This window comes from Canis lupus, chromosome 22 (assembly GCF_003254725.2).
Source record: "Canis lupus dingo isolate Sandy chromosome 22, ASM325472v2, whole genome shotgun sequence".
Taxonomy (NCBI): domain Eukaryota; kingdom Metazoa; phylum Chordata; class Mammalia; order Carnivora; family Canidae; genus Canis; species Canis lupus.
This window is the reverse complement of record NC_064264.1, coordinates 28407494-28417947: the sequence shown is the minus strand read 5'-3', so window position 1 is coordinate 28417947 and position 10454 is coordinate 28407494. Positions and strand designations below refer to the sequence as shown.

The window sequence follows — 10454 nt, the reverse complement described above, 5'->3', positions numbered from 1 at the left end:
CCTTTATAATATATAGTTTAAATGACAAGAACTTTCAGTAGATACCTAGGAAGTTAACCACTTTGATTCATATTTAACATCATAAACCTAAGGCAGAATAAATAGGTTCTATAGAGAACCCATTTGGAAAAATATGTGTTGGCTTCAAAATGTTAAACAAAATGAAAAATAATTCATTCAGTTATATCACCAATACTGCTTAGCTAAGTACAATTCTTATATACTACATTTTATACTTATTTAGAATCTAATAATTGCAAATATTGAAGAAATTACACTGGGAATAGTGGTGTTAATTATAACAGTTTACATTCTCTACTGCGAAAATGAATTCCTGGAAGCTTTTCCAATAATCTTAGATCATGTTTAACCTCTGTGTTCAACTCTCCTCCATCAGTTTCAAGATGAGTTAGCATGTACCCTAATTAGATGTCTTATTTCAGGAGCTCTGGATGAACAATTCCTGTTTAATCATGGCAAAAGCTCTGAAGGGAAGTAGGACTTCTATTTACTGATCTCTAGGTAATCAAATGAGCCCTCTGATATTTGTTTATTTTTTAAATTATCTCCAAAAAATGAAATTTTAGATAGAACATCCTACAGATGTATTTTTAACTAGTAGTTCTTAAACGCTGAAAATATATCCACACAATTAGGTATTTTGAGTTATATTTTTATTTTGTTGATATAAATTTAAGTAAAAACAAAAAATTATGGTTATATTACCATTCTTGATTCTATATTTTTTAGTGAACTAATAATTAGTCCAAAATGTATTAAGTATTTTTTTTGCCCATTTAATACTGTGATACTTAGACCCATGTTTTGCATCAATTAATTCATTCACCAAAATATTTTTGCAAGTACTCCAGGCTCAGAAGACGAAGGATAGAGAGTACTCATTGAATGTACACAATATCCATATTCAACCATGGGTGGACACACAGATATGAAATATAACACCTCAAAAATAAAGGCTTGATATTGATTTATTATAAAAGAAAGTGAGTAAAATTGGAAATAACACCAAAAATAGTTAATAGTGGAAGTTTCAAAATGGAGCATATTGAGAATGGCATTAGAGATAGCATCTACTATAGTGATTTTCAAAATAGTAAGCACATGAGACACATTCTTTGTGAAACATTACTTGGGCATCCTATAAAATAAGTCAAATCATAGGTATTACATAAACTTTTCTTTAAGGAGGCCATATTATTAAGACATTTCAGGGAAAAAAGTATTACAAATTTCATTATGAATAGGCTTGTGAAAAACAGTACTAATATGTTTTTAGCCCAAAATTATGATAAATATACCAACAACGCTTTAAAAGTTGTAGCCCAGATTCATCTTGACAAACGGCCTATTTTCCAGAATCTTCCCACCTGTCCACCAAAACCAGTTCTGAATATTAATTCCCATTTAAATTTGAAAAAGCCAACTGCAAGCAATTGCCAGGAACACCCTCCTAAAAATCTGCACTTAGAATGAGCAGTAACTTTCTCTGTGGTTCAAGGCAGACAGTTAACAACTCCTTTTGACCTCTGAAAACATTAAGCAAAGAGATTCAACGAAGAGCTCATATTAAAAGTCTCAAATTGTGTGATCAGGGTTTCTTTTACCATATTTAAAGTGAGATATACCTTTTGATGTCTTCTGAGTGGAAACATTGTGTCGGCTGCAATGCACTGGGACAGAGGCAGTGACAAGGTAGATGTAATAGCCACATGCCAAAATAATTCATCCGCTTTTTGTATGTATGTTCAGTGCCAGTTGAACTTGATACTGGAAAATACTCATTAGAGACTTGTCTGTGTACCTGGCATCTACAGTAGGGATTCTTTACCATCCACTCAGTCCCTGGAGAGCCTTTCATACATTTTTTCCGACTCTTAAATCAGAGGAAACCACCCACTAATTACAATGCCAGGCATAGGATCCCAAAAACCCTTTGAGATGTTTTGCTTCATTTTCTGTCCCAGTCTTGACTGTCTTCCTGTTTCTTCTCTTCTGCCTGTGAGATCTGTAGCCCAGTATCTCAGATCCACTTCCTTTGGAAAACCTTTCCCCCACTGACTTCCCGAGGATTTTTCCCTTTGTGTTCATTGAACAGATTTGGATTCCCTCACTTGTTTCTCTTCCCTTGCCCATTCAATCATCTGTAAATACTAAGCACTCACTCCACTCAAGGGTTTGTTGTTTTGTTTGCTTGGAGACTTGTTTTTTTTGTTTTGTTTTGTTTTTTTGTAGGTCAGAAACCAACCCTTGTTTTAGTAATATGTGTATAGGACATTGGAAGGGAAAAGGACCACACTGTACTGTGGCAATGTACAAAAAAGCATGTGCCTCTTCAAAGCTCCACTGTCCCGGGCCATCTTGCAGTCAGATCGTTAGAACTTGGATTCTCTGGAACCTCAGAATAGGCCTCATGAAACCTAGATCTCCCCTCAGAACTGACCATGCCATTCACACCACTGCAGGATGGAGAAGGCCACTGGATTGGTTGAATGGGAAGATTTTCTTTGCTACTCATATAGTCTGTCTTTGAAGAACTTGAAAACTCTGGTGTCTTCCAAATGGTTGTTGGAGCAGTCAAGGAAGCAGTTGCCTACTAGAAACTGAGCTCTACTCACCCTCCACTGAGTTTTGTCTCTGAAATCAGAAGCCTCTTCCTGGCACAGCCAAATTTGCAGGTAAAGTCACACTTTAGGTCCACACTGCCTCATGCAACAGAGAGATGGATGGATGGATGGATGGATGGATGGATGGATGGATATACTGAAAGACTACACACAAGCACACATACACACATACCGTCTCTGAAGCAGATATTAAAAAAGGAGGTAGTGTCCCAAATGGCATGTTATCAATGTCACTCACTAGAATGCCATGGTCTTCATGATGTTCCTCACGCAGCAATGAGTCTGCTACCTTGACCACTCCTGAGCACAGCATATATTATTCTTGAAGCCAGTGGTCTTTCACTTGGCCAGCACCTTCCAGCAGGCCACAGTGATGTGGGACTCCTGGAAGGAGATGCTGAGGTCCCAAGTGGCCTCAAGGAAAATGAGCTGGATGAGGGGGCTGACATGAGCCTTGTTCAGGAGCTTCAAAATGGTAAACTTAGCATCAAGCAGGATGAGGTCAGAGTTGGGCTGCAGAATGGTAGCAGAAATACACAGATTCTGGATGTTCTTCTCATCCTGGTTGTCATCCTGATATTTCCCCTCTAAGTAGACTTGGAGGTCTACTGTCTTGATTAGAATGATCTTTCCCAGTCAGTCACAAAGTAGGAAGCCAACAACACAGTGCAGTTACTCACCAGGGTGCCCCTGAAGACTAGAAACCATGCACTCTTGTGCAGGCTGCCACTATGCACCTCTCTGGTCCTCCTGTAGAAGAATACCTGCCATGGCCTAGGTCTTTGGAGCAAGGATATCCTCAATTTTCCCACAGTCTATGGAAAAAGCAGCAGCTCAGTAAGGCAAACTCAGATTTTCCCATCCAAAGGAGAATGTATCAGTTGTTCAACCAGTAGTGCACAAATCTAAAAAGGTGGTTTCTGTGACTGTGATGACCACGAAGCCATCTAACCTGTTTTTCTTTTCAGTTTAAATATTACTCAATCACCTTGACAGAGCTGGCAATAAAGTTTAGGGTTAAAATTGGAGGCTTTACCCTCAAATGAAACCTGAGTTCCAATCTTAAAATCAATAGAACTTGGAGCAAATTGCCAGATCTCTAAGAGCTTTGATTTTCTTGCCTATAAAATTGATAGGAATAACAGTTTTATCGGAGTATTCTTGAGGAAACTGAATGAGATGATGTATGTAAATAGATTCAAAATGTCATTATAAGCATGACTACAATGAACTAAGCCATACTGTTCTTTGACAAAGTGGACAGAGAAGGTAGCTTAATATGTGCGAGACCCCATTCAAGGATTTTCAAAGTTTTCTTCTTACTTTAAAAAGAAAAAAGGAGAACAAATATTATCAGCAGTTTGATTTAAAATATATAAAATTTATATAGCATAGAAAAAAACAAAAAATATTAGGAATGTCAACAGTCATTCCGATAGCTTTTTTCCTGCTTTCTTGTATCTTTTACATTTTCTATTAGTGGGTGTGTCCTATTTTTCATAATGAAATATTACCATCATTTTAAAATATAAAGAATTTCTTTTAAAAGTTCTATATCCTGGGGTGCCTGAGTGGCTTAATCCATAAGTATCACACTCTTGATTTTGGCACAGGCCATTATCTCAGGGCCCTGGATGGAGCACCACATCTGGCTCCCCACTCAGTGGGGAACCTGCTTCTCCCTTTCCCTCTGCACCTTCCCCCAGTCATGTTGTCTCTCTCAAATAATTCAATAAAATATTTTAAAAATATATAAATACATACACACATACATAAAAGTTCTATATCCTTATTTTCTTTTTGATACAAGAGTAATATTTTTAAATAGAAAAACCAAAACCAAGCTGATGATAGCAAAATATGACAATATTATATGCTATATGGCTGATGTCAGTATTTCAAATAAAACACAAATTGGAATCTATCATAAAAACAAACAAAATAAGTTTATGATACACTTTAAAAAAATCTTAATATAATAAAATTAATATACTCCTAAATACAAAAAAGTGACTATTATTTTTTAAAACACACATATATAATTATGCATATGTACACATTTGTTTCTTTATGGAAAATTAATAAAACTATATTTGTAAATTCTACTTGTATTTGGAGTTACTGTAATAAATTTTCTCTCAATTTTCTTTCTATGCTTTTTATAAGACAAATATTAATTTGCTTATTTTTTATGCATGGCATTCTATATTTTTTTAAATTCCAGTATAGTTAACATACAGTGTATATTAGTTTCAGGTATACAGTATGATGATTCAACAGTTCTATACACTACTCAGTGCTTATCATGATAAGTACTCTTTAATCCCCATCACCTATTTCACTCATTAACTCCCACCACCTTCCTTCTGATAACCACCAGTTTGTTCTCTATAATAAAGAGACTGATTTTTGGTTTGTCTTTTTTTTCTTTGTTCATTTGTTTTGTTTCTTAAATTCCACATATGAGGGGATCCCTGGGTGGCGCAGCGGTTTGGCGCCTGCCTTTGGCCCAGGGCGCGATTCTGGAGACCCGGGATCGAATCCCACATCGGGCTCCCGGTGCATGGAGCCTGCTTCTCCCTCTGCCTATGTCTCTGCCTCTCTCTCTCTCTCTCTGTGACTATCATAAATAAATAAATATTTAAAAAAAAAAAAAAAAAATTCCACATATGAGTGAGATCATATGATATTGCTCTTTCTCTAACTGACTAATTTCACTTAGCATGATACGCTCTAGATCCATCCATGTTGTTGCAAATGGCAAAATTTCATTTTTTATGGCTGAGTAGTATTCTATTATATATGGAATACTATATATATAGTATATTTAAGTTAGATATATAACTATATATAAAAAAATATATATTTAAATTAGAATGGACTTGATAGTGATCATAGGGGTTGAGGTAGGATCAGCCATCATGGCAGGGTGAGTAGAGGTGCTAGGCCTATCCTATGAGGAGGCTCATAGGAGAGGTCATAGCAAGGTAAGGGATTGTGACAGGGTGAGGGGCTGTGGACGGTTGAGTGGCAGTGGACTGTGGTGAGTTGAAGGGTTGTGGGGTTGTGGTGGGTTGAGGAAATGTGGTGGGTTGAGGAGATGTGGGTTGTGGGGTTGTGGTGGATTGAGGAGATGTAGGTTGTGGGGTTGTGGTAGGTTGAGGAAATATAGTGGATTATGGGGTTGTGGTGGGTTGAGAGGGGTAGTAGAGTGAGATATATATATATATATGATATATATATCATACTATCATATGATAATTATGGTGTGTGTGTATATATATATATATAATTATGGTATATAATTATCATATGATAGTTCTATTTTTAACTTTTTTTGAGGAAACTCCATGCTGTTTTCCACAGTGGCTGCAAGTTTGCATTCCCACCAACAATGCAAGAGGGTTCCTTTTCTTCACATGCTAGCTAACACTTGCTGTTTCTTGTATTTTTTATTTTAGTCATTCTGGCAGGTGTCAGGTGATAGCTCAATTTTTCATTTCCATTTCCCTGATGATGAGTGATCGTGAGCATCTTTTCATGTGTCTATTGGCCATCTTTGGAGAAAAGCTCTTTATATATTTTGGATACTAATCCTTTCTCAAATATATCATTTGCAAATCTCTGATTCATGGGTTGTCTTATAGTTTGTCAATTGTTTGAATTCTTTGCTGTGCAGAAGCTTTTTATTTTGACGTAGTCCCAATAGTTTAATTTTGCTCATTTTTGCAATTTTTAATTTTGTTCATTTCCTTTGCTTTAGGAGACATAGAAAATGTTGCTACGGCCAACAGTTTTTATCCCTGTGCTCTATTCTAGGATTTGTATGTTTTCAAGTCTCACATTCAGTCTCACATTTTATGGTTTCAGGTCTCTTTAATTCATCTTGAATTTACTTTTATGTATGATATATGAAAGTTGTCCAGTTTCACTCTTTTGCATATTGCTGTCCATTTTTCCCAACACCATTTGTTGAACACTGTCTTTCTCCATTGAATAGTCTTGCCTCCTTTGTCAAACATTAATTGACAATATACTTGTGAGTTTGTTTATAGGTTCTCAATTCTGTTCTATTGATCTATGGGTCTATTGCTGTGCCAGTACTATACTGTTTTGATCACTACAACTTTGTAGTATATCTTGAAATCTGGGATTATGATACCTCCAGCTTTGCTTTTCTTTTTCAAGATTGCTTTGGGTATTCAAGGTCTTTTGTAGTTCCATACAAATTTTAGAAATATTTGTTCTAATTCTGTTAAAAATATTGGTATTTTGAAAGGGATTGCAATTTATCTGCAGATTACTTTAGGTAGTGTAGACATTTTAACAATATTTGTTCTTCCAATATTTCCTTTTGTTTGTGTCATCTTCAATTTCTTTCATTGGTATTTTATACTTTTCAGAGTATGTCTCTTTAACCTCCTTGGTTAAGTTTATTCCTAGGTATTTTATTATTTTTTGATGCAATTGTAAATGGGATTGTTTTCTTATTTTCTCTTTCTGCCTTTCTGCTGCTGCTTCTATATTAGTGTATAGAACTGCAACTGAGGGGCACATGGGTGACTCAGTGGTTGAGCATCTGCCTTCGGCTCAGGTCATGATTCCAGGGTCCATGAAAGGAGCCTGCTTCTCCCTCTGCCTATGTCTCTGCCTCTCTCTCTGTGTCTCTCATGAATAAATAAATAAAATCTTTTTAAAAAATGCAACTGATTTCTGTATATTGATTTTGTATATCCTGAGACCTTCCTGAATTCATATATCAGTTCTAATAGTTTCTTTGGTGGAGTCTTTCAGGTTTTCTATATGTATGATCATGTCATCTGCAAACAGTGAAAGTTTTATTTCTTCCTTACCAATTTAGATGCCTCTTATTTCTTCTTTTTTGTTATCTGATTGCTCTGGCTAGGACTTCCAGCACTGTGTTGAATAAAAGAGATGAGAGTGGCCATCCCTTGTTTCTGATCTTAGGAGAAAGCTCTCAGGCTTTTACCATTGAGGATAATATTTGCTGTAGGTTTTTTATATATGGCCTTTATTATGTTAAAGTATGTTCCCTCTAAACCTATTTTGTTGAGGGCTTTCACTGTGAATCGTTGTACTTTATCGCATGCTTTTTCTGCATCTATTGAAATGATCATATGGTTTTTATCCTTTCCTCTGTTGCTGTGATGTATCATGTTGATTGATTTGTGAATATCAAGCCACCTTTGCAGCCTGGGAATAAATCCCACTTGATCATCATGAATGATTTTTTAAATGTATTGGTGGATTCAGTTTGCTGATATTTTGTTGAAGATTTTTTAAATCTATGTTTATCAGAGATATTGGCCTGTAGTTTTTTGTTCATTTGTTTGTTTGTTTTAGGTAGTTTCTATGTCCAGCATGGAGCCATGGAGCCCAATGAGGGACTTTAATTCATGACCCTGAGATCAAGACCTGAGCTGAGATAAAGAGTCAGATGCTTAACTAACTAAGCCACCCAGGCACCCCTGTAGTTCTTTTTTTTTTTTTTTTTTTTCAGTGACTTTATCTGATTTTGGTATCAGGGTAATGCTGCCCCCATAAAATGAATTTGGAAGCTTTCCTTCCTGTTCCACTTTTTTTTGAAGAGTTTAAAAAAATAGTTATTAACTCTTCTTTAAATGTTTGGTAGAGGGATATCTGACTGGCTCAATTGGTTAAGCCTCTAACTCTTGATTTTGGCTCAGGTCATGATCTCAGGGTTGTGAGATTGAGCCCCTCATCAGGCTCTAGGCTCAGCACTGAGTCTATTTGTCCATCTCCTCTCACTCTCTCTTGCTCTCTCTCTTTCTCTTTCTCATAAATAAATAAAGTCTTTTTAAAAATAAATTAAATAGGGATCCCTGGGTGGCGCAGTGGTTTAGCGCCTGCCTTTGGCCCAGGGCGCGATCCTGGAGACCCGGGATCGAATCCCATATGGGGCTCCTGGTGCATGGAGCCTGCTTCTCCCTCTGCCTATGTCTCTGCGCCTCTCTCTCTCTATCATAAATAAATAAAAATTAAAAAAAAATAAATTAATTAATTAAATAAAAATTATAAATGCTTGGTAGAATTCACCTGTGAAGCTGTCTGGTCCTGAACTTTTGTTTGTTGGGAGGTTTTCATTCTTGATTCAATTTCATTACTGGTAGGTAATTGGTCTGCTCAAATTTTCTATTTCTTCCTGATTTAGTTTTGGTATATTATGTTTCTAGGAATTTATCTATTTCTTCTAAGTTGTCCAATTTATTGGCATATAATTTTTCGCAATATTCTATTATAATCCTTTGCATGGTTTTAGTTGTTATTTCTCTTCTTTTGGTTGGTTTTGGTTGTTATTTTTCTTCTTTCCTTTCTGATTTTGTTTGAGTCCTCTCTTTCTCTCTCTCTGGATTGTTTTTTGTTTAATTTTGTTTTCTGATGAGTCTGGCAAAAACTTTATCAGTTTTGTTGATTTTTTCACAAAGAAACAACTCCTGGTTTCATTTATCTGTTTTATGGATTTTAAAATTTCGATTTCTCTTATTTCTGCTCTAATATTTATTATTTCCTTCCTTTGCTGGTTTGGGGCTTTATTTGTTCTTCTTTTTCTAGCTCCTTTAGGTATAAGGTCAGGATTTTTTTATTTGAGGTTTTTTGTTGTTATTTTTGTTTTGTTTTGTTTTGTTTTGTTTGCTTCTTGAGATAGGCCTGAACTGCTATAAAGTTCCCTCTTAGGACAGCATTTGCTGCATCCCAAAGATTTTGGACCATTATATTTCCATCTTTACTTGTCTCCATGTTTACTTGTCAGCATGTTTTTGGATTTCTTCTTTGATTTCTTGGTTGACCCATTCATTGTTTAATAACATGTTATTTAACCTCCATGTGTTTGTGTTCTTTCCAGATTTTTCTTGTGGTTGACTTCTAGTTTCATAGTGTTATGGTTGGAAAAGTTAGTAAGACTTTGATTTTTCTGAATCTGTTGAGACTTGTTTTGTGACCTAATATGTGATGTATTGTGGAGAATGTTCCACATGCACTTGAAAAGAATGTATGTCCCGCTGTTTTAGGATAGAATGTTCTGAATATATCTGTTAGATCCATCTGGTCCTTTGTGTCATTCAAAGCCACTGTTTCCTTGTTGATTTTCTGTCTGGATGATCTACCCATTGATGTAAGTGGGGTGTTAAAGTCCCCTACTATTATTATATTACTATTGATTACTTTGTTTATGTTTGTTATTAGCTGCTTTATATACTTAAGTGCTCCCATATTGGGCATATAAACATTTACTATTGTTATTCTTGTTGGATTGTTCCCTTTGTGGATTATATAGTGTTTTTCTTTGTCTCTTTGTTTTAAAGTCTATTTTGTTCAATATAAGTATTGCTACCCTGGTTTTCTTTTCACTTCCATTTGCATGATAAATGCTTTTCCATCCCTTCATTTTCTCCAAGTGTCTTTAGATCTGATTTGTTAGAAGAGCATCCATCAATTCAGTCCATTTCAACATGAATGATGTATCTCTCTGCATAAGAAAACAGGGTTCTGGAAATACCTAAAAGAAATTTTGAAGGTGGAAGTATATGTGGGAGTTTGTAAGCATAAACTTGAACTTATTGTCCAAGTATGCATTCTATGAGTTTCTTCTGTCCTGAAGTCACATACAAAAGCAAAAGTCATCCTAATATGAAAACATTCACTAGTTAACTGACACCATTACCCAGGTGACGCTCTTGTCTAGTATTTTCTGTAAACACAGGTCTCTTGTTGATTTGGGGATATCTGACACTACTGGGCAAATCACTTGCAAATGAAAATTGAAGT

General features: G+C 35.7%; 1 long non-coding RNA gene across 1 annotated transcript in view; it reads right to left on the bottom strand.

Annotated features, from left to right (window-relative positions):
* Positions 1-797: 797 nt before the first annotated feature.
* The window catches only part of LOC112655928 (uncharacterized), an 80163-nt gene continuing 70506 nt past the window's right edge, over positions 798-10454 (bottom strand). Inside the window, exon 5 of the long non-coding RNA XR_003133964.3 lies at positions 798-3967. This is a non-coding gene — a long non-coding RNA (uncharacterized LOC112655928). The remainder of the gene's footprint in view (positions 3968-10454) is intronic.